Source organism: Pezoporus occidentalis, unplaced genomic scaffold (genome assembly GCF_034315485.1).
Source record: "Pezoporus occidentalis ecotype Australia unplaced genomic scaffold, CSIRO_AGI_Poc_V1 ctg26, whole genome shotgun sequence".
In the NCBI taxonomy this organism is placed as follows: Eukaryota; Metazoa; Chordata; class Aves; order Psittaciformes; family Psittacidae; genus Pezoporus; species Pezoporus occidentalis.
The window spans coordinates 4237563-4262213 of record NW_026914502.1 but is presented as its reverse complement, the minus strand read 5'-3'; the positions used below and the strand labels follow the sequence as shown (position 1 = coordinate 4262213).

Below are 24651 nucleotides of genomic sequence, written 5' to 3'. Positions count from 1 at the left end.
TGGAGCGATGCACTCTTTGCTGACACTTGGAAAGCACAGTAAATACTTCGTGGAACGCATCAACTGCGCTCAGCTTTGTGTGCGACACTGAACTTCTATGAAGCGCGTTATTATTAAGGATTAACTACACCATTACCTTTTAATAGGATCATAAATCTTTAATTACAGTTCAATATGGTACCAACTAAAATTGCTTTTGGAATGAAACACTTTTATTGAATGATATGAATGCGAAATTTCTTTCAGAGGTAAAAAAAATCATAACTTCTCAGGGCGAAGTTAAGGCATGCAAAACTCCCACTGACTTCAAAGGATGCCAGTGTCTGCCCACGGATTAACATGGGATTTACCCGGTCTGCCATTACTATTTTTACTACTTTTAACACCCATTAAAAGTTCGTGCCCCTCTGTGGTTGTTATATTTATAGTTGTTTTTTAAATTCACAATAGTGTCAGCTCTAATTATTTGAGAGATCTCATCCAGGCAGTGGAGGAACAGCAGGTTGGTGGTGGGTGGTTTTCGTCAAGAAACAAGAGTGTTCACTGAAACTGTATTAAAAAATGCAGCTGGAATTTCATGCCAGTTGAAACGTGAATGTCCATTACTGTCATTGCAGCTGCAGTTTCTGCTCCAGCTTAGCTTCCCTGCAGTGACCTTTCCAAACATGTGTCTCCTCAGGCTCAGAGGCTGCCTGTGGCAGAAGGGCTGTGCCAAGGGAGGCAGCCTTCTGGACGAGTGATGGGGTCAAATGCTGTAGTGATGGGAAAGTTTTTAAAACGTGCAAAACTGCATATTGTTGCTTGGAGGGTTATTTTAGGCATCTTCCAGAGGGAGTGTGTAGTGCAGTTAAGTACTTTCCTGTTCGTTTAGTCTTCAACATTTTATGTTGCTTTGTTTTTCAAGCAGCAGCTGACTTTTATATGGGAACATCTTTTGGATCGTACCCTTGGATTACACCCATGAATGGAAAGGCAATAGATCCTACCCACGCCTAAACTCTCACTCAAGGCGAAGAGGAAATCTGTGCCAAAGAAAGCGAGCTGCAGTAGGAAAGTGTTCTTTGCAGCTGTGTGCTGAGTGGATGTGTAAAGAGGTAATGCTTCAATTGCAAGGCAGAGGAAAAGGGAACACTGTTTTCACAGCAGATATTTTCCAGCCCACTGATGTAAAACCCCCTTGTTTCCTTATTAGAGGATACGACGCAGACTCTTCCACAGTTGCAGAGACCCTAGGCAAAGCGAATGTTCACATGCATGCGATGAAGCTGCATCACAACAGCTGCAGGTTTAAGCAGTCCTTTCTGCTCTTGGTAAGTGTGAAAAATCATTGGCAAATAAGGTTAGTATTGGTCTTAGGGCTGTTTCACGTGCTGTCAGTTAAGAGGGTAAAAATCAGGTGATTTTGCAAGTGAAGGCAGATTTGCATTTTTTGCCTAACTGACGTGTTCTTACTTATTAAAAAGATTAAAACGTGAAGAAAGCTACCTCTGCATCATTCCCTGTATGCTTCTCTTGACTGGCATTACTGTCCTCATGCCTTTTTCAAACTGTCTCTGCTTTCCTCTCAGATTTGGGGGTACCAGCATAGTGTTTCAAAGGTAAAAGTGGAATGTGTTCGCTTTAACTAACTTGAAAAACCATAGACAGTGAAGTGGCAGTAGCATAGACACAAGTCAAGCTATACTCCATACCCAGGAGCTCTGCCAAGTGGAGTCAGTTTGTGCTGTAATTCACAGCAGTACATCGTAGCTGGCATAGCCATTGTCAAAATCTGTCTAGTTTAAAGGTAATGCTGATACTGAGTCCTTACTCTGCAATCCTCCAAATACACGTAGCTGCAACTTAACACATCCCTGACCATTGTACTTGCTTCTGTCCTTCAAAAATAGCTTTTGTCTAGAAGAAGTTGTAATGTTGATATTTGTTAGCTGTCAGACTTGAAAGTTTGGATGCTTTTATTATAATAATTCAACAGGAATTTTGCTACCCCCAGTTACTGAATCTCACAATGCATGGCAAGTGTTTCCGAAATGGGTGCAATGACTGGATTATCTAGTAGCATGGGCTGAGAGGAATGTACTTGCAGAGTGAAATTAGTAGTGAGAGTGCCACGTTTCGGGCTTTTTCAGGTTTTGTTAGTTCAGACTGCCTTGCATGTACTGAGCATCCATTTGCAATTGGAGTGCATTGTATGTGCTGCTAGTGCATGTCTTCTGGGTTAGCTCTACCCAAAAAGAATGCATTTTGTGCAAGAGCCACGATGCAGACAAACAACAGTATCACAGGGCTGGGGAGGAGGATGAAATAAAGGTTGCCTAAAATCTCATAATCTAAACCAGCAAAGAGTACTACACCCTAATTTTAAAGCATTATTGTTTATTGCATGTAAGAGGAGTGAGTGGATGGTGCATTTCCAAAAGTAGGAAACTTAGATGTCTTTTAATCAGAGGGTTTTTTGGAATTAGTATTTTAGCTTGCGTTTTCAGTGCTTAGCTCCGCTTAACTGCAGAATTGTCTTACCAAGTTACCAGCACACAGTAATTTTTTACACCAGTGTATGTTGGGTATATATGCAAAAAGTTATAACATACTTGAGGTTTTGCAGTCTGTTTTCATAGCCGTTCCCATAGGCAATCCAACTTGTAATTTTGAGGGTTTTAATACACTGGCTGGAAAAGTGTGGGTAGCTTAAAGTGACAAATAATTGGGAATGTTTACATTTTTCTTTGCCTAATATTCTGCTGGCTTATTAGAGTATGTTTACAAGTGAATGCCACAAATAGTTGGACTGAAGTTGTGAAATGCTCATCTAAAAGATTTCAGATTAGCTTTTTTTTGTATACCGAGCCTTTATACCGGGATAACTGTACTTAAATATTGCCTCAGCTTACGCTGTCTTGCTGACAGGTTGGTTTTTTTCTAACAAATAATTATTTTGGGAGAAAAAAAAGGAAAAAGGTGGCTGTGTTTTGATTTGATTTTTTGGTGTGTGTTTCATTTGGGGTTTTTTTTTGGTGTGCTCCCATCTGAATGTTCTTTATAATGTCAAAGAGACTGAGAAGGCATTTCCCACTCCATTTCCTCCAGATATAATTTACCACAGGATTGTAGAAGTATGTGAACTGTAGCATAGGGAAGAAGAAAGAAATAGTATTTCCCGTGATATTGATATTACTGGGTATACTGGGTAAAAGACTACGAACTTAAACTGCAAGCCTGGTGTTTAAGTTGGTAGTGTTCAAATTCTTTAATTAAGGACTTTGAAAGGACTCTGAGTTTATTTCTGCATTAATTTTTTATTCACAAGGATTAATTGTACGGGGCAAATAAGATAAACTGTCTTGAGCAGGAGTGACAAAAAGCAGTGTGTGTACACTATATGTTTGCAAAGTCAGCAGCACGGTTACAGTGATGATTTTATCCTGGAAGCTAGCATCTGGCATGCTGACCTCACAGACTGACAGAAGATCCACACATAACACATGCAATCAACTTACAATGGGGAAAAAGTTGGCAAAGTTTGTGCTTACCGCACAAAACTGCCCTGCGTGCACGTGGCAGAGGGATGACGTGTCCCTGTCAACTCCTGGGAGAGCATTCCCTGTTGGAAAGGGAGGTTGCCTTCGGAGACAGAAGTCACACGCTTAGCAGTTTCATTAGAGAAAGCTGCATTTTGGGGAAGTATTTCAGGATTGTCTGAGGTGTGGCTTAAAGATTTCTTATGTATGTTCTCAATAAGGAAGCAACAATTATCCAGAGCTCAGGAGCTGAGAGCACAGTGTAATGAAAATACAGCCAACCTGATGAAGAAATCCTGTTTCATTCTTTCAACAGTGAACATAGCTGTGTTGGCAAAGGATGGGCAGAGACTGAGTAAGGAGCCAAAGCCATTTGAAAATAATATAAAACGATACCTGCTGTCACATCTCCTTGAGTTAGGGTCTTACCGTGATTTCTAAGCTGAGTCAGCCTTTACCCTTGTTAGTAGCTTGATAGGAGAGCTGATAAGGAAAACCCATCACATTTTTAGGACATGGTATTTATGGGTAAGTAATCAGTGCTGTCAATCCCTCCTCCTCCACAGCCAAAATCAGTGCTGCACCTTACCCCATTATTCACATTGAGTATTTTGGACTTCCAGATTACTGCAACCACATCCTGGCCCCTAACACTGATTAACTTCCCCTCAGCAGGTTTCACCAAGGAGGACTATAAATCAGATGTGCCTTGGTCATGTTCTAAACTGGGTAATTAAATTTTCCCTGCCTACATTACCTTTGAAGTTTCAATTACTTTACAGCTTCTTTTCCCTTCTTTATTTGATTTCCTGAACTGGTTTGCAGTATTTCTTTGCTCTCATGCATGTGTCTACTCCAGATACATCTGTATTTGAACCACAGTAATTCTGCCCCACGTGACATTTGTATAGCCCTTGCAGACATGCTAGGAACTAATAAATATATGTGTTTCCTTAGTGATATAACAGTGATTCATGATACATTATCCTTCACCATACTTTGAAATAAATATGCCCATGTTTTTTATGCACTTGGAAATGCAAAGAGCCACACTGTTTATGGAGGCATTGCCCTCACAGAATCATAGAATAGTTAGGGTTGGAAAGGGCCTTAAGATCATCTAGTTCCAACCCCCCTGACATGGGCAGGGACACCTCACACTAAACCATGTCACCCAAAACTTCGGACGTGGAGAATATCCTTCAGTTCAGAGCTTTTCCGTGTCACCGTCTAAATCAGCATGTGGAGGGCAGGAAACCGCTTCTCTTATCAGAGAGGCTGCAGGCCCTGGGTATTTTGTTTGTTCTGGAGCAAGACACATCTTTTAGCTGCCACAGCTCTTACCTGGCTCTTTGCTATTACTCTAACAATAAGTTGAAGCTGTGGCTTAGGTCGTGAGAGCTCTGCAGAAACATGGTTATAAATTCCAGACAGTCAAATAAAACTTTGCACATCAGATGAGAATACAGAGCAGAAAGATTTGATTTAAGGCACAGTGATCCAGGTTGATGCACTGATGTAATTTCCATCTCTCACAAAGGTTAAAAGGAAGAAATAATAAAAAATAATGTTGGAACTAAGCCTATCACTGAGATCTCTACCTGGGGAATATTGATTTGATACTATCAGGCCAGAGGAAAGGCAAGGGTTCTTGCATTTATTGTAGCAGTAAGAAGGTGAAGTTGTACTTCTCAATGATGTTCCACTCCAAACACAAACACTGAATCGATATTCAAAAGTGCTGTTTCCTACTGGAAAAGTCCACCGCAGGAGAAGTTGAGGAATGAATTGCGTTGCCCACATAGACTTAAAGCATGCACCATGGGAATATGTTAGTTCTATGCTTTTTACGCAGGCATTGCAAGAGGGCTCTTGGACTTTGATGTGTGCAGGTTTTGCATGTTGCTTGTATGGTAGTTCACATGCTGCTGTGAGATTACCACTGCTGGTAACCTAACAGTAATCTGGATACTGAGTTTTAATGTAGCAGTGCAACAAGACTTTTTAAGCACAACATTCCCCCTTCAAAGCGTCAGTTGTGCCAGCACCAGCAGGCAGCTGGGGAAGGTCTGCCACAGCCTGACAACAGTAAGGCAGGGCTGAGACCTTCCCTTACGTTGTTAACTTCCATTGCTTGGTAATGGTAAGGAGGAGATGGGCCAGAGAAAGGAAAATGAAGAGATGACATGGAAAGGAAGTTAAAGAGAACAGGCGTCAGAACAGGAGAAGATACCGCTATTGCTGCATGGTAAAGCAATACATAAAATTAACTATTCTTATAATTAAAATAACGATACTAGAGCTTGTTCAGTAAAATGCCTTTTCATATCTGGAATAGCATTCCAATCCAAACTTGTTTTCAATAGAGATGCAACACAAAATTTGAGTGCATTATGAGTCCTTGTGTAGCCCCGTATATAGGTGAGATGAAGTGATTCAAATGTAACGTTGTGTTCGGTGTACATAATATTGACTTCTTTCTTTGCCCCATCTTACCCTGTTCTGGCAGACTTAAGCAGGAAATGACGTGTGGATAGGAGTGTCAATATACTCTTCACATCACCGTTTATCTAGTCCTGCTCATGACAATAGCTGGCTATTGGCATAATGTTTATAGAGAGCACAAGATGAACTAGAAAGCAGGGCAGCAGCATTGCCCTTGCTGCTGTCCAGAGTCAAATAAAGCCCTATCCCTGATGGGGTAAACTATTCAGAAATAGAAATGAGTCTGATTTTCCTGCTGCCTTCCACTGATAGTGGTCATTTACTCTTGGGGTGTTATATGTAAAGAATTATTGGTTTTAATGTGTTCTGTATCCATGTTGGTGCTGTTAATGAGTGTTGTCGGGGACTGAGTGTGGGACTGCAGTGATAGTTTCTCTTTTGCCACCTCTCACATTTCTCAGTGTCATTTCATCACAGCCAGTGTCCACCTGTTGAGGACAGCTCTTCCAGGCACTCTGAAGGCTGGAAGGCAGTGCAAGTGTACATGGTGACCTAAGAATTTGTGGTTTAGGGTATAAATGAATAGTGTACAAGCTGTTCCACAGTCGTCATTCACACAGACACTTACTGTATGGACACAGAAATGCTGATTTTTTATGCGCACAGGGTTTTGCTGTACTCCTAAAAAGCACGCTGCAGACATCACCCCAGCCATGAGTGCAAAATGGCCAGTCATTCCAAATGCTCCCATAGCCACTTCTCATACTTGCTTTTCCCACTATACAAAATCTAATTTCCCTTAATGTCACTCTGTTGGTACATTATAGCTGCATTTCTCACACTCTTAGCAAGACCTGTGCTGGCCCCTCCTTGGGGCAGCACAAATCGTGTCATTCCCTTCACCAGTGAACACAGCATCCACTATCGTTTCATCACTCAGTGCTCTGGTACTGCTTACATTAACACACATTCAGTGTTTGGGTGGGTGGAGCATCTTACAAGTTTTAAAAACATTTTAAAGGACCGAACTTATAAGTAACATCCCTCCTACTATACTCACAAGCCTTTACTCAGACTTTATGATGGACCTCACACACCTCAGAGCAGCTTTTGTGCAAAAGCCTAAACACAGCAAATAGGGCAGAAGAGATTTCTTCTAATACTTGCAATGAATGACTATGAGGGGAGATACAGCATGGGAGAGAAAAAACATTTGTTGATATTCTGCTTCCTATAGCTTTTCCTTTCAGCTCACATTACTGTATTAAAATGCAACATCTGCTAACTCCTGACTCTGATTTACAGTTATTCTGGGTATTTTCTTTGGCTGCAGTGTAGTTTCTCATGCATGATAGCTGAGCTTCCTATGCCATCAGCAATGAATGTAAGAAAATGTGCTGTTCTTCATGTATTTACTCCGAAATCAATATTTTTTAATACAGAAGAAAGCATTAAAGCTTTTATCTTAATCCTCATCTATCATGAACTGTAACATTTTTGTCTTCTATAGGGCAAAAATACTTGGTTTGATGAAAACTTCTTTGGTATCTGGCAAAGGTATATCTTCTAGAGAAGTGTCCAGTCTTGTCATAAAGAAGTAAAATCAGACTGTTGGTAGACTCTTAGCAGTCTCCCCATGTGCATGTTATCATTAGTGAACAATCAGTCTGTCTTTACTTCAAGCCATTTGGTATCTTTTTTGTTACAGAGCTCTCAATAACCAGTATTTCCTTTTCATTCAGCAATACATCAACGAAATGGTGTTATTCAATATGTGGATAAAATATAATTAATGCAATATAATAATATAATTCAATATAATAATCCAATGTAATATAATAATGCATATGCAAAATATGTAATCATTAATATAATAGTATGGCATAACAGTATAATATTATAATTTAATATATGAATTTAATAATACGAATAGTATATTAATATATTATTAATATAATGAAATGATGTAATTCAATGAATTGATGAAATTCAGTACATCAGTGAAATTTCTTCTCAGCATCTCATTCCCCACTCCTCCCCTCCCCTGCAAAAAGAGCCTGCCACATTTCTTGGTATGCTAAATAGGGCAAGCTCAGTTCTTCTTCAGTCTGAGGTTTCCCAAACTGTAAATCACACCTGCCACAATGCTCTCCATTCAGCCTCCCTTTGCTGCTCTTCTCTCGTGTCATTCCACAATCACCAACAGCACAGCAGGACTTGCACTCCTGGTTTGTTTTGTATGTACCTGGCTTTCAAAAGTTACTTGCAGCCATTTAAAACAAAGGCAGAAGCTCATCTCCTTGGTTTTTGTGGTGGGTTGCAAAATTCACATGCCTTTTTTACTGGATACAGAGCAGTGGGAAACCTGACTGAGGAGGTTCCTGCAGCTCCAGGAAGGAGAAGGCAAAGATGCATATGTGTATAAGCCTGCCACAGATTTGAGAAAAACACTTCAGTGCCAGTTAAAGTCGGTTATCATTGTGTTCATAGCAAAGATGATAGACATAAGCTACAAATATTCAAATGGAGTTCAGTAATGCCCTAAGGAGAGTTTAGGATGGTTTATGTAGGAATTTTTAGCTATTCTTCAAAGCTCTGGAATGTAAAGAGATCCTGATATTCAAATGTAGGCTTTTGGCTTAGGTTTAACTATAATTTGCACAGAGCTGTCTTGTCCCAGCTTCCTCCCAACCTTCACCGCATTTTACTTTTCTTACACAAGCCACATGAAATCCCTTCTATTACAATAAAATCCCTTCTATTATAATAAACAGTTCACTTGAAAATGCCAGCTGTGAAAATGGAACACCCCTTTATTGCTCTAATATGACATTCCAATATAGATGTGAAATTAACGTTGTCAATGATACTAAAGCACAAACCAGGAAAAAAAATAAAAGGGGCTTTGATTTTGGATCTTGCTCACACTCAACCCAAACATGAGTTTGTTCCACATGAAGTGCATGCTGTTAGGTTGACCAAGCCTATAAAGGCAAAAATCTATACCAAGCAAAGCTCAGGTAGACCTATTATACAATATTTTGTTTACCTTACCTAACACATCTTCAGTTTCCAAGCACTTCTTCCTCAATAGTTTTTATTTTATTCCTCACTCTGCATTGCACACTGTTAATTTCTTAGGTTAACCTTGTTTAAACCTGTATCCGTTTGACTTTGGTGGGAAATGCTCCCAGTACTATTGCAGTTACATAGTTCATTACAACTAACTTTAAATCAAGTCCCAGCAAATTATGGGAAACCAACCAGACAACTCTTGGAAAACAATCCAAACACTTGTTTTTTGAAGTTACCTGAAAACCCAAATACTGGAGTAGGTGCAACGCGGGGAAGATCCAACGTGGAAACTAACTGCCTTTAGAAACAATGCTAGATAATTCCTTCTCTCTGGTTGGGGGATATTTGACAAGGAAATCACTGTAAATGTAAAACCAGCCTCACAACTCGAAATGTGGTTGTACGCAGAATAGGTTATAATACACCAGAAGAATATCTGGTCAAATGCCTACCTGTCAGCAAAATAAACACCCTTTGAAACAGGAATTCCTTGAAATAGGCAGCATAGGAAACTGATAAAATTTTTAAAAGCTTAGGAGAAAAGAAAATGGATTCTGTAGAAAACAGTAGGGTCAAACCTTTAAAAATGCTGACCACCTAAGGAAAGAAAACCACTGCAGAGAAGTGCTGATTCTGATTTAGGAAGCCCTGTGTGTGTCTTTGACATGCTGCCTACCAGCTCTCTGCTTCTCACCTCCCCAGGCTGCTGGCACAGTGGCAGAAGCCAGCAGAAGGGAAGGCTTGATAACTGAATACCTGAACATCTGCTACCCATGATGGTTGGCTTGGGGTAAGGTAGTGTGTGGGAATGTATCCTTGTTGTCGGATTGCTGCCTCCAGCAGGGAGCTAGACTTGGCCGGGAGATGCTCTTTGCTCTGTAAAACTCTTCTAGTTAGTTTGAACAGTGAATTAACCACAAATCCTTCTAAAAAAGTTGAAATGAAATAAGTTAATCTTGATTCTTTTATTTTATTGTCTTTTCTTCAGGTCTGTGTTAGCATGGGCTTTGCCAGAAAGAAAATTCCACACATTCTCCCCTTAATAATTCTCCTTCTAATTAATTGTGCACATTTTCTGGGATGTACTTTCCAGAAAAGCCATTTCCTCTGATTTGTATCAGTTGTTCATTTCCGCACCTTCTTGAGATTTCTCACACCTGATGCATGAAACCCTTAAAAGGCTTCCCTGTAAAAAGCCACCCCACAGCTTTGTCAGTTATTTTCCAGGGTTAGTGCTGGCAAGTAGAACTCACGACTCTCCTGAGCAATTAACCTGGCAGTTATCAATAGCAAACACCGTGCACGGTAACAAAATGCCACCGAGCTGGGAGCCACGAGGTGATGGGTTGTGCAGTACAGCTAATGAAAAATGTGATTGTAAAATGGGGGCCCATCTGACTTCTTTGAACCCTTGGCAGGTGACACGCTTAAGTAATGCCTTTAAGAATGCTCAGCTTCCCACCTTCCTGTGTGCTAGGTGCCGTGGAAAAGCACTAATGCCTTTAGATGTGTAGGAGCACGTGTATGTTTAAACAGGGAACGGCAAGCAGTCTGTGACACCGTTCACTGTGCCTGGGTTTCTCTGAAGTATGTGAATCAGCAGGTGCAAATAGAGGACTTGACTTTTAAATCAAAATCAAACTTGGACAATAAGTCACAGTTGTTTTACAGATATCCTTACATGGATAAAATGATGTTTGTGCTCAGACCTGCTGCTTGGAGCCTAGTGCTGCTTCATTTCATGAAGCAGGCTTACAGGATTTATAGACTCCTAACCACTGTGCCCAGCCTGCACTTTGTGAGCTTGTCTAGCACATGATGTGCCCAAGTTACTCCAGACACAAGGCAGGCAACGCTAACACCTCACTTTAGGTACTTGCCATGCAGGAGCTGGTCTTAAGAGGGTTCAGTGTTGCAATACCGTGCCTGTACAGCCATCTCTTACTGTATTTTTTGAAAGGATTGCCTCTTGGTTCCCCCTTCCTGCCATCCCAGTGTGACTTACCTGAAATCAGGAGTTCTACTGTGGCTCACCAAGCTCCCTGCCTGGGCTTGGCAGGGCATGTGCTGCATTGCAGAAGGGAATCGCAGACCCTAACCCAGTGAACTCAGTAGTGAAGCTTACCAAGACTTGACATCTTTACTGCGATATGTATGTGCCACATCACTCTTTACAGCAGATGACATTCTTTTGCACCTTTTAATTGATTGATAGGAAACTCTTTTAGTGTGTAATAAAAAGGTACTTTGTAATTGGATGCAAATAGTACCCTTGGCAATTGTTTTCTACTACCTATCCCATTGAAGATTAGTTAATTATCTGATTTAACACCAATTCCTTATGGTGGCAGTGGACAGAGACATGTACTGGACATCTGAGACTGGTCCAGGGTTCTGAAACTGCCCGACATCTCAAAACGTGATCTGACTTGGTTGTGCTAAAGAACATCTGAAGGTTATTATAACTTGTATAAGTAAGTTCTAGAAAAGCCTGCATTTAGTACTGTACTATATGCATTGTGAAGTGTAACAGTTATACATTAGCTTTATGAAATTGAAGTCTTCCTGCATATTACATTAATACCAGTTAATAGGGTATTAGTGCCACCTAATGTAAAAATGTAACCCAAGTGTCTCTGATAGTATAAGGGAAGGCTTTCTCATTCTCTCTCTTCCATTTGCAATAAACATTAGTGAAATAAAAATAACCATGGATTATGGAGCTGTTAAATATTATATATTCTTATGCTATTAAATATAGACTATTCACCTTTGATTAGCAACAAATATTCTATTTAATTCTGAGAAATTGACTGTTTTATAACACTCTTAAAGGATTCATCATGGTAATGGAATACTTCCCTGTCTCAAGTCTTGTATAAACTCTAATTATTTTGGCCCCAGTTCTGCAAATGCACATGCACAGTTGCACTCAGGTGAGGAGAATTAAATGCATGCATAAACATTAATGTTAGCAGAAGCAAGGTCCTATGTGTAGCCTTTTCTTTTACTAAAAGTACAAGTCTGAATTCCAAAGATAATTCCATCTCTCTGGCTGTTTTATAGGAGAAAAACAATACTTCAATAAAGATTAGTGAGAGCAAAGATGAATATAGAGGAGTGCTCTGGTTCCCCAGTACCTACTAGGTACAGGTAGATACCTATTAGATATCTTCTGTCTGAACCAGATTTGCCAAAAGAAAGAGCAAAGAGAAGGGAATCAGTAATTAAACCTAGAGCCTTTTTCCCATTCTCACACAGCAGCCTTCTTGCATGTTGGCTGCAAGCATCCCTTCACTGGGACTGAGGTGTGTGGCAGTGACAGAATGTTGAACACTTAATCCAACCTGTGGGTTTGCGCTTGTGAGTCCCACTCAGGACAGTGCTCCCAGTGTCTGTGGAGAAGGCAGAACTCTGTTCAGCATCTGGATGGAAATGTCTCTACTAGGAATATGTAGTACATAGAGCACCATACCTTATAACAAATATATAATTGATAGGGGTGAGTTTGCTTGCTGAGATGTAGTTACACGAATCACCCCTGCCCAAAGATGATTCGACATTAACACAGTAGCTTTCATAAAGTCACAGATACATACTGGAGTATATGGAGTGATATAAGTAAGAAAGACCGGTGAGCAGTCTAGGACCTGAATCATGAAGCTCCTGTTAAAGGCCTAGTTAAAAGGTTTTGCTGATAAAACTTTCTCTTTTCAACTAATTTTAATGTCAGTATATGCTGAAGCACTAGTATTACATTTGATATTATAGAAATGGTGCATTTGCACAAAGGTTGCTTTAGACATTGCCACTGTTAATCACAGTCAGCCTTCAGATGTTTGGACTGGGATGCAGCTGGGTATTGATGAAGGAAAGGCAGCTCCTGGCAAACACTTTGGTTTATAAAAATAAATGATGAGTGCCTGACACCTTGAAGAGAGTCAGAATGAGGTCTCATGAATGATACTATGGGAGCTTTTGAAAGTATTGAGGACATAGTGAGTCATGCACTCATTTCTTTTTATTAAGGCTCCAATTTAGCTCTGATTTTGTTACCGCAGTGTAAATGAAAAACATGTTTGTAGCTGCCTTTATACCAAGAAGTTACGTATTTAAAGCATGGATTGTTGCTTTCAGGAGTCTGTTCGGTCTAATGCACAGCAAGTACATGCTGGAAAAAATTACACAAAGTTGCATGCTCTGGCTTTTGAGATAGTTGCATGAGTCTAATTGTAAAAAGTTTGCCTATTTCAGAGATGGACATAAATGAAAAGCTGAGATGCTTCTCCTGAACTAATAGACTGTAATGTTAAAACTGTCTTCTGGGTGCTAAATGGTGATGTGATTCTCCCTAAGATTTGTCATTTCCTCTTTCTAAAGCACACAGTCTCGTGCAGGTGTAATGTCTCTTCAGCTTGTAATGTCTACCCTGCCACTGCGTAGGAGAACCTCGGATCCAGCGTGGCCTCTCCAGGCAGTCCAGATCCCTGCTTTTATTTCTGTAGCTCATCTAGCTTTAATTAGAAGATTATGCACCATATGTTCTTGAGGACAAGGGTGAATGTTAAGGGACCTGCACTACCCCTCCTTTTGGTCGGGTGGCCTGAATAGCAGCAGCTGCAAAGCTAGAAAAGTGAGCCATAAGCCTGCTCATGTAAACACCCAGGAGCTGCTGGAGAGGGTATTTGCCCCAGACTGGTGCAGTACCTGAGGAAGATGATCATCAGCTGGGTTAAACAGTAACTGTGAATTATAAAGAGACTTTGGACAAAGGAGAAGCCAGCTTGAAAAGGAGCAATAATCACATGAGGTGTGTTTGGGGCTGGTACCCAGGGAAGGCCAGGGGCCGACTGCAGCCCTCCCAGCCAGGGCATGGGGGCTTGTGCGCCCACAGGTGCTGTGTCTTAGAGGTGGCATGGGAAGGACATATTAACACTTTGCAAGTGTCTGGTGATGAATCTCCTCTATCACTGGTATTGATCCTGAGCATATAGGGCACAGAGTAGCAGTTATTTATGTGCTGTCTATAAATCAATAAACCGTTTGATCTTGATTTGATTTAAACCACCTCAACTGAGGAGATGATTTCCCTGTATTTCAGGGGGATGTTTTGGGCATTGGTAATTTCTGCTCCCATGTACAAGAGATTTCTTTCTCTTTCCTGTAGCTTTCACCCCTTTCCCTGCCCCTGATTTCTGTATTTCACAAAGATGGCAGAAAATTAATAGTGGGGCCAGGAGGGTTTGTTTTCATTTTCCCCTTCCCATCATTTTGTGAGTGGATTAAATGCAGAGAGAAGGAATGGACAAATGGCCTTCTTACAAAGATAATTTTTATGATTATAACTTATGTTCACAGGATCCTATAAAACGGGAAGAAGGCGTGACTACAGCCAGGGGAGCTCAGGAGTCTGGATTTCTATGTGATCTTGTACCCTTCTCTCCGTACATTTAAATTCAGTTAGAACACTGAGGCATATTCCAGAGTTGAGCTGTGACTTCTAAGTTGAAAAAACAGAGTGGAACCCCCTTCTAGAGGAATTCATTTGCAAGTAAGTAAGTGAGTAAGTGCTGCATTTCAGAAATCCCTGAGAGGGTGCAGAAAGTCACTGCGGTTTTCCTTGCCTGTGATCTCTTCCTCCAGCAAAGACAATGAATACCTTTTTCTCCAAGCAGGCTGGTTTGTCTGTTTTCTAAGCCGTTTCATTGAACTGCCTTCCATTAAAAAGAAAAGAGCATTTTAGCATATGTCAGATTTACTGGAAGATTCATACTAAGCCACAAAATAGTTCTCCACGCTCTCATGATCAAGCTGATGAGTTAAATTGGTCCATGCATACAGCAGCAGTGCAGGGCTTATTGCATCTCTCAAGTCCCAGTTATGCTTTCAGAAGAGTGCATTGGCATTATGAAGGCAAATTTGCCTAGAGATGCATTGCACTCAGTGGGATCCATTTACCCTACATGGTGAGCTTTATCTAAGAGTTTCTAAGCTTGCCTTTTCCCAACAGCCAAAATCTTTACCAACAAAATTCTTTTTGAGATTTTTCTGGGATGTTGTGTTTATAAAGAGGCATCTGTGTTAATGTGCTGCAGGATGCTGCATCGTCTGTATTTTTCCTGTTTTGTAATAAAATTTCTGCATTTCTGGGACTTTCCCAATCCATATTTGGGACAGCCATATGTTCAAGGCAAGGAGGATTTTTTTCCTGCCATATATGCATTCTCTCATATTAAGGGGGCTTTGCTGGAACAAACCCTCTTCGTCTCTACAGAGTGGTGAAAAAAGTAGCTGGTGTCTTTAGAGGTGATAGATGCCAATACTTTGAAGCTCAAGGAAAATGAAAATCAAATTGAAATGTCTACCATGTTTACAGCATTGTGGAAGTCATCCTGCTGCGCAGCACTGTGATTGAGAGACGCTGATCCACCCGATCTGCTCCTGGTTGATGGGTACTTGTGAAAATTGACCCACTGAGCCGTCTTCAAGAGGCATAGGAGGAAATGTATTTGCTCTCCTTTCGATTGCTGAAGACAAGGTTATAGTGATAAAGGAAAAATAATGAAAGCAAAGTAAAAGGTAAGAAGAGCTGATGCTACTCCTTTTTTTCTGACCTTTCTGCACAGCTACATAATGTGAGATAAATCAGTTGCAGTGACTGAGCGCAGCCTCCTGCAGCCACAGCCTCAGGGTATGGGGTGCTGGGTGGCAGAGAAGTCCAGGGCACTCCTGCCCAAACCGACCTCCTGTTGGGCCACAAACACAGTGTGTGATGCCCTTTGCTGGGCCAGCGCAGTACTTCAAGCGACCACTTTGTGCACCATAATTAGGGTCTTACCTGTCTTTAAGTGAAATGGGGCTTTGTGAATTTGGGGCTTTATCTGCACACATCTAGTCAAGGTGTACCATATAACTGACAGGATCCCGTTTATTTTGGAAATGTCATAGGATATCTATGCTCCTTCTCAAATATGCTCTTGTATTAATCCCGAAGCAGCATCCTGTATCTCCAATCCCCAATAATATTTTTGTATGTATTTCGTTGTTGGATTTATATGGTTGCATAACACAGCACCAGCTGATAGGGTCTGCATTTTCGATTAATTTTCTTAATGTAAAAATCGTGTTTGTCTATTCCTAAATGCATACACCAAACCAATGGAAAGAAACACAAAATCATGTGAGAGTCAGAATAGTCATTGGTTTGGACTTCCTTTCCATTAAAAAAGGCAACCACCTTTTGCATGTACCTTTCTGGTCATGTATGATTTAGTAAAAAGCTAGCATATAGAGCATGAGCGACCAATAGAAGCAGTATTGATCACGTTTACATCTCATGTTTTTCATGAAGTAACACATGCCATTACTTAATTTCATCGCAGAATACAGTAAGTTTTCTTCTACTGCTGATTTTTATTTGACACGAGTCTGCAGGAAGGTGTATTATATGTTTTCTGATGGCCGTAAAATTGAATCAAATACTTGATTCCAATATGGATTTCCTGCTGTATATTAAGAATTAAGTAGAAGCTGGTTGTAGCAGATTTATTTGTCAGAGCGAGATCTTTAAAGACACACGTCACTGCATGATTCATTTTTATTATTAGTTATTTATCCTCCACTGCATAATCTTTTCAGGGAGATATCTAACATGGTTTGAATGTACATTCAACCCTAGGGAAATAGAACTTATAGGAATCACATTCCATTTCCATTCATTCTTCCATCTGTTCGTTAACCTCAAATTTGTTTCAGTCTGTATCATCAGATACGATGCTGTCATTCTAACACTTTATTATGTCATTCACTGGAACTGAATTCTGTTTGTTGCTGAAAAACACCATAAATTCAGAAAGAGTTTGGAAAAGATCTTTTGTGGTAACTACCTGTAGTTATATTTTGTGACCGTGTCACACCAGAGCCAGCTTATGTTCATGTGTTCTTGATAACAAAGCAGGTGCTGAGAAACATCATCACTGATTTATAGATTAAGCCTAAGTGGTTTCTAGGCAATGTCCTAAAGTTGAGAGCTGCTTTTTGTACTACGTGACAAAACAAAAGGGGTTTAAGGAAGGAGCCTGAAGGAAGATACTGCTACTCTAGGCATTATTGTTGGTGCTTATTTAAGTCCCAAATCAGGAAAATTCTGAAAACCATGCATTTTATCAGTCCCACCAGTACAAACCAAGGTGTTTGGGTAAATTCAACCCTCAAAGCATCCTTTCTGGAGCTGATCCCCTATTCTAATAGGCACAGCAGCTCCTAGGAGTGAAAAAATGTGATTGGAGAAATGACACAGCATTATAAGAAGCACCCCTGATTTAACTGTCCTGATGCAAAGCAACACTGCCCCAAACAGCCAGACTTGGTCCATGCACATTAGATGCTTCTTCCTCACTGATTTCAGCCATGCATGGCTGGAAGGGTGTACCTTTCTAATAAGCCATTCTGACACAGATACATACATATCTATATACGTGTCTTAGAGAAAAGGCACCTTAAGGAGCTAATGTAAAATTTGTCATCTTAGGATCATATACACAGGAAGAAGGCTTACCATAGGAGCTTTGCTCTTTGAGAAAATTTGTTCTTTTGTTGCTGTAGACATTGCTGACTAAACTATTTGCACTGAACAACAGCAAGACTTCAGAAAAATTGCTAGATATAAAAGCAAATATTATGTCATTTTGTGGAAAAGCTGGCTTCTAACCTGCAGAATGCAATGAGGATCTAGGGGTGCACAATGCTGCAAAAGTGAGTTAAAATCTAACCCTGTGTGCCTACTACCAGCAACGAGTTTCTACCCCGTGACTAATAGTGAGTTGGAGGAGACGTGATTAAAACTTGGAGCCCTCCAGTTCAAACTGACCTTGGCATCCTGATAACTGCAGATCAGATAATCTTTGACCAGGCCCTTCTTGTGGTGTTGGTGTTGATTTTGAAAAGAGCTGTAGCTTAAGCAACCACGAAATATATATATAACATTTTCAGAGCAGTGTTGGCCTTAACAAAGCTTGCATCCAGTGCTACAAAGGAAGGGAAAAGAAAATGCATGCAAAAAAATGTGGTCTGCTTGTTGGACCCCCACTTAAGAGACCTTCCAGTACCAAACCAAAATGTGTTCTCTGTAACAGAGCAATGGCTAAAGGAAACACTGGAATGCCAAAACCCCTTAAGAAATAGCATTTGCTATTTCCTCTTTGCTGTCTCAAATCAGTTGTAGACTCCATATTATAAAAGCAGGCAAAAGGGAACAAAGAAGGGAAACAAACTGATATAAAAGAGACTCCCTTTGCAAATTTTGTTTTGGAGAGCTCTGAACAACCAGGTGCTGTCGTTGACAATGGTGGCCTGTGAAAGAGCCACAGCTGAGTACCCATACCACTGTGACCTACAGCCATTAACACAACATGTAGCTGGAAGAATTATTCTCATGTTACTAGTAAATTGTTGTTGGGTTACTTTACTGGATGCCCAGCTGTGATTTTATAATGTGCAATTATATTGTGCTAAGTAACTGAGGTGTCCAGGAAATAATAATAGCACTGGTAGGGTGTCTGTACTCGGGGAGCATGAACTTCACTTTGGATATAAACACGACAACCCTGGAATCAGACCCCTGACAACAAAAATTGCTGGGCAGACATGGGAGTCGAATGTGAATAAGCAATGTGTTGCAGGTATGGTAACAGATAGTGGCAGGATGCAGAGGACCTGCGTGTTGCCAGGAAGAAGTATCTGCCTCAGACTGAGCAAGAGATACAGCTCTGCATCCAGGCTTGGACTCACCCTGGACTTCCAGTAAATGCAACAGCTTCTTTCAAAAAGGCATTGCCAGAGAGAACCCCTACTCTTGATCCTTTCCATTCTCCTGCCTAAACACATGCAACAAGACAAGCTCTGCTCTGGTCCTCACTCTTCAAATGCAGGAATATAAAGTTTGATCCATCCAATGATTAACAGAAGTATCCATTTTATCTTGAATCCTACAAACTGTTGTGGCATGCAGCTTAGGAGCTTGACTGTCGTTCTTCCAGGGTCCTTACATTCAGTACAGACACTTGCACAGTTTGGCCTCATGGGCAGAGAGTTTGCAGTGAGCATGTTCCCAGGAACAAAAAGGGTTTTCATGAAGTCAGAACCGAGGGCTGGACAGTCTTTTTGGGAGATTTGCCAGTTTTGGGGGATCATTCAGAGCTTAAAGCAACTTCTGCCCTTCCTGCTATGAACTCATCCTGAGTCTGCTGGAGTAGCCTCCTTGCAGCCTTAGCCTGGGAAATCAGGTGTGATCAATATTCTGTCATCCATGTGTGCAAAATTAGCAGGTAAATTGCAGCCCACAGATGAGGAGTTAATTTGGTATTCCTCTGTCTGTCTCCTTTGAACACATTAATCTGCTTTCTGAGGAGAATACAACCAGCCATCAGTTCAGCATGAGAAAACCATTAGAAGCACTAAGAAAATGCATTATTTGACTTAGTTTGCTATTAATGTCAATTTTTTTTGGTATTTATGCCACGGATAACAACAGCCAATTCTGTTATATTTCATTATATCATCCTATTTTTATAGTGAAGAACAGGTAGCTGACTGGAACCCTGACAGTGGAGGCCTGTATTTTGCAGACTATTTCTGTATCAAAAGCTTCTTTTCCTTGACCACTGTTTAATATTGCACTGTAGTAGCAGTAATAACTACTTCTTGTGGCAGTCTTCCATGACTTTATACAAAGTCATCGACATGAAAAGGGGCAGTATTGATCTGCTTTTATTCCACATGTAATTGTTGCAGGCAGACATACTTCCCTTCTGTCTCCTAAATTTTAATACGTGTTACACTGTGTGTAATTAAATACATGCAGAAGGCAATTCTCCTTGAGAGTTTTGAGCCCTGTTTACTTAATTTTAAAGCATTTTATAGTGGAATAAAAATTTACAATCCTCCAGCCTACAAAAACTGTTGTAAAATATCTTTCTAATTGAATTTGCAGCTCCCAATGACTTTCAGGGTATTAACATAGCAGTAGCAGGGACAGCAGTTGTGGTAATATGCATCCAGGGTGAATGTGACAAGGATATCAACCTGTATGCCACTCCTTGTAGTGGCCACTCCTCTGATGTGTATTTGTGACATGTTTTACTACTGGCATAGCCCACTCAACCATGTTTGCCCTGGCTATTGCCAGCAAAATACTGCAGATGTTCTGTTTTCTTCCTCTCACTTCTGCTGAGATACCCTTGGGAGTGGGAATTTGCATTCAGGCCTGACATGATGCAGAAACAAGATAAAAGCTCTCACCTATTCATAGTGTTACTCATCTTTGATTTAAAGCAAGCTCAAAGCAGGTAGGAGCTTCCTTGATGCTTGGCAAATGCGTGAGACTCAGAGCATACAGAAGGGAGACCATACATAAATAAATGATAATTTGCCTCAGTGCTGGGACAAGCAGACCCATGAGCAATTGTGGCCATATTGAAAGAGAAAAAGCCATGGGGCAGTGGTAACTTTGTGTTTAACACTTGCCCATTGTTTTACCATTGACCTGAGGTAGATGGATGCTTTTCCTGGTCCTTGCTGTTCAGCTTTTTGGTTGTTTCTATTGTTGGTTTGTTTGTTTTTAACTGGAAACAGGGAAACAAGCTTCTTTAAACCTGCTCCAAAGTAGATCACTGCAATGCTGTTTCTATATGCATATAATGCACATTTGAGTCCTGCAATGAGAGAGTTTCAAATACAATGAGTACCATAAAGCTCTCTATTGGAAAGTTACAGCTTTTTGCATCATTTGATTGTTTGGGATAAATGTAAGAAATTATAAAGCCCTATAGTGAAAGGATTTCACTAAATGGCTAATTCCTGGGTCAAACGACTGCCAATTTAAGTAGGAGAATTAAGCCAGTGGCCTGATAGCTCTGTAAATTATTTGCAATTCAGGGAAGCATGAAATTTAGTCATGTGCTGTGCTTGGTCACCAGCATATTGCTGTGCTGACATTTTGAACATGACTGCCTTTCTTTGCTTCCTCTATTGCATATTAGAAGGTTGGAAATAAAAATACAGGGTTACTCAGATGCAGGTCTGGCACTGGTACTGATGCTGCCTGTGTCTGCAGGAGCCTGTTGCAGTGCTGCCTGTGAGTGCCTCTGGGACCAAAATCTCACCCTTCTGAATTACCAAGCCTTTGGGAAACCTTTGGGAAGCCTAAAGGGTGCCCCAGTTGTTATGCTAGGATTGAGACTTTGGGAGCACGCTGTCTTCAGGGTGTTCTTTAGACTGTCTCCAGAATACATCTGGAAGATCTGTGTTGCATAGGGCTTCCAGAGGTTATCAACTCAAGTCACTTTATGTGGGACAGATGGTCCCATTCCGTATCTCTGCCCCATGGAAGCTTAACAAGGCCCAGGTGAATGCTAGTGGGGCTTTGCCAAACCTCCTGGGGTAAGACATACCACATCATGTGCAGAAGAGGGGCAGTCTGGCATTTCTGACATCCCAACATGAAACGTGGATGCAGCCAAGGATGTCCTTGCTGGGATGGCCTTCAGATACAACCTAACACAGCAGCAGTAGTGTAACAACTAAAAAGCTGTCCTCCAGGCTGTCTTTATCTCCCAAAACAAGAATACTTTGGATTGTATATAGTAAACAGCAAGCCAGTTTTTAATGTTACAGTTAATGCTTCAAGTACCTTCCTCAGAGCCATTTCCAGTGCACATGTATTGAGCAATTTCATCAGTACAAATATGGTTTGTAATAGCACAAGAACTGCCTTATGGGCCCACACAATCATTGTGTTCTTGTGAGGGCTGTGAGCATGCACGGCGTGACACAGCACCTGATGGAAGACAATGCGGTAAGCATCCAAAATACCTCCACTCTGTTCTGATGAGTCTGCTGGTACCTCTGTGACTTCACCTCCGAGTTTTACAGCACTCTTCACCTATTGCTGTGCATAGTAGAATCCCTGTAAGAACTTAAGTTTTCCTCCTTGTGTAACTTTTTAATAGCAACCCAGGAGGTGAGGCATGCCATAGCACACAAATAGAGCAGGGCTCATCTTAGAACTGGGTAGCTGGGAAAAGAATGCAGAGCCAAAAAATGCTATTTTGTGTGCTATTTTGAACGAAACATTTAGGTGCTTAATTCACATGGCTTGATTCTCCTTTTAGGAAGCAGCTTTATTTGAGGGCAAGAATAGATGGTGATGGCCATGGGAGCCATGTCATAGAAGCGCCTTCAAAGAGCAACTTGAGAGATGGACAGGACAATTACTTATAATGCCTCTTAAACATGGCATATCCCGTGCTAGTGGTCCTGGCCCATTTACTTTGCGTTTTTTCCTTTCCTGCTCTTTCTTGCCTTTAGTGGGTGAGATTGTTACAAACTAAGCAATCAAAGCTGAGTCCTTTTCCAGTTAAGCTTCAAAAAACCCTCAAAACCATTTACCCTGAAAGCTTAGATGTTTTAACTGGATGCATAGAATGTGGTCATCTAAAAAACCCCAGACCCATGGAATATTCCTGGCATGTGGCAATTAGCAGAGCAGATGACCAAGAAGGTGTAAAATAGTATACAAAAGGGATAACATTTTACAACAATACATATATATTGAAATATATAATTTATATTAGATTTTAAAATGTAAACTAATTTAAATTGCAGCAAGGCTATTAAAATGGTTTATTTTACAGACAATACCGATATCCTCCACAGTAAATGAATGCAGAAGTGCGCAGTGAATGATACCTTTTGCTACTGGTGCTGTGCAGTTTTGCCATTACTATAATCTTTATTAACCTATAGCATGTGGAAAAAACTTCATTGAGATAAAAATTAGGGTTTTTTTCCTGCCTCTTTGCCTAAGTCCAATTTTAGATTAAAACAGCAGGATGTGAAACCCAGAGTGAAAGTTTCTACTTACAGATCTGTCTCTTTTTTTTTCTGTGAGCACGTCTTCATCTTTTATATACTGAGAAATAAGTGAACTTCTTTATTAAAAAATCCCAAAGCAATATAAAAAATAAAATACTTTCTCCTATCTCTTTCTTCCCATATCAGCTTTTCATGGCTCATAGGATACAGTGATCTTGTTTGAGATGGGTTTTGAAGAACTTAGGTACAGAGCTATTATTGGCAATACAAAAAAAAAGCTGAATTACCTGCCAGAGTGGGTGGAAATCATCGGTTTCAAAACCTGATCATAGAATTACACGTGTCCTTGGGGAATATCCTGAAGTGTCACACTTTGAATTTAAACAGAAATAGAAAATGACATCAGGTTCCTAATGCACGAACAAGTTCTCTCTCAGTAGGACTTGTTGAAGTATCTTGATGTGTCTTAAACCTTCACCGCTTATTCTTTCTTCAATCACATTCTTACTGATTCTTTTAAAGATCTATAGTGAATGGAATGCTGTCAAGAGATAAGTAGTCTAATGTATTCTGTAAAGCTCCAGAAGAGTTTCTTTCAAGAGACTCTTTGTTGCAAATGAAATATTCTCCAGCATGATTTGAAGGGTGACTTAAAAACAGAGATGGCATTAGGCGCTACTGTCAATTCAAAGCTTCATCACAGGCTTCATCTGTAACCAGATGAGTGAATTTGGGAATAGCGTAAAGAGAAAATCTCCATTCCTCACAGTTCAGGCATCACTGTGTATAGGATCTGTTTCAATGAGTGTGCCTTCAGTGCTACAAAAGATCCTGAGCAGGACTGAAGTTACATTTTATATATTTGATGTTGGCCCTTCCCCTGGGTACAAATGCCACCCTGAACGAACAGCAATTCAAATCACAGATGTATGAAACCTCTCACATCTTGCTTGCGATTATGCAGGTGAATCTTGCAAATACTAGAAAGGTGCATATTTAAGGTGGGCTTTCAGTTTATGAGTGAGATATCACTGATGCGGGCACTAGAGAAGAGTGGAACACTGATACATCAAGTGTCTAATAGGAAAATAAAGTTGTTCAAACTTTGAAAACCCTGAGTAGCCAGAGGTCTGTGACAATTGCAGTGAAAACAGGAAGAGAACAAAGAGTACCTTCAACCATGATTCAAGTAGCTACAATAACTTCAGCAACCTGGCTTGACAAGTAGCTGTGAAGATCTGAGTGAGCTTGTACTTGTCAGCTGCTCTGCAGTTTTGTCTTGTTTACTAATGATGCACTGTGGACTGCATTTGAAAGACACTTCAGAAGTGACTGAGGTGGATGCCTTATGACAGATTCCACCAAAGCTTGAATAATTTACCGGTTTAGCATATGCCAAGCCAGTGCTGTTACTTCTTGTTCTTAATGTGGAAATGAGTCATCTCGCTTTGCTTAGGCAATGTAGAAAGGGGATGCTGAAAATGAGAGATCAGAGACAGCAGCCTCGAACTCTGAAGCATCAAAATAGTATGAAGGACGTTTAACAAAATATCCTAGATTAAATGACTGACTGGCATTCTTAGTATTTACAATTAAATCTGTCATATATTTCTATGAAGTGGCTTAATAGCAGCCACAAAAAGCAAGCTTCTCTTGCATCTCTCCAAGCACCATGGCTCTGAAAACCTTGCAGTTGCTTCCAAGAGTTTTGCTCCCATAGAGGATTTGGGGGTTTTTGGTC

At 40.6% G+C, this 24651-nt stretch overlaps 1 long non-coding RNA gene across 4 annotated transcripts in view; it reads left to right on the top strand.

Annotated features, from left to right (window-relative positions):
- The window catches only part of LOC134166399 (uncharacterized), a 290152-nt gene that overhangs the window by 242613 nt on the left and 22888 nt on the right, over nt 1-24651 (top strand). The window contains exons 8-9 of one of the 4 annotated variants that reach the window (XR_009965856.1): nt 908-1310; nt 15415-15617. This is a non-coding gene — a long non-coding RNA (uncharacterized LOC134166399). Of the gene's footprint in view, nt 1-907; nt 1311-15414; nt 16432-24651 lie in introns of those variants that run through there. The other 3 variants (XR_009965855.1, XR_009965854.1, XR_009965857.1) reach the window with 3 other exon arrangements.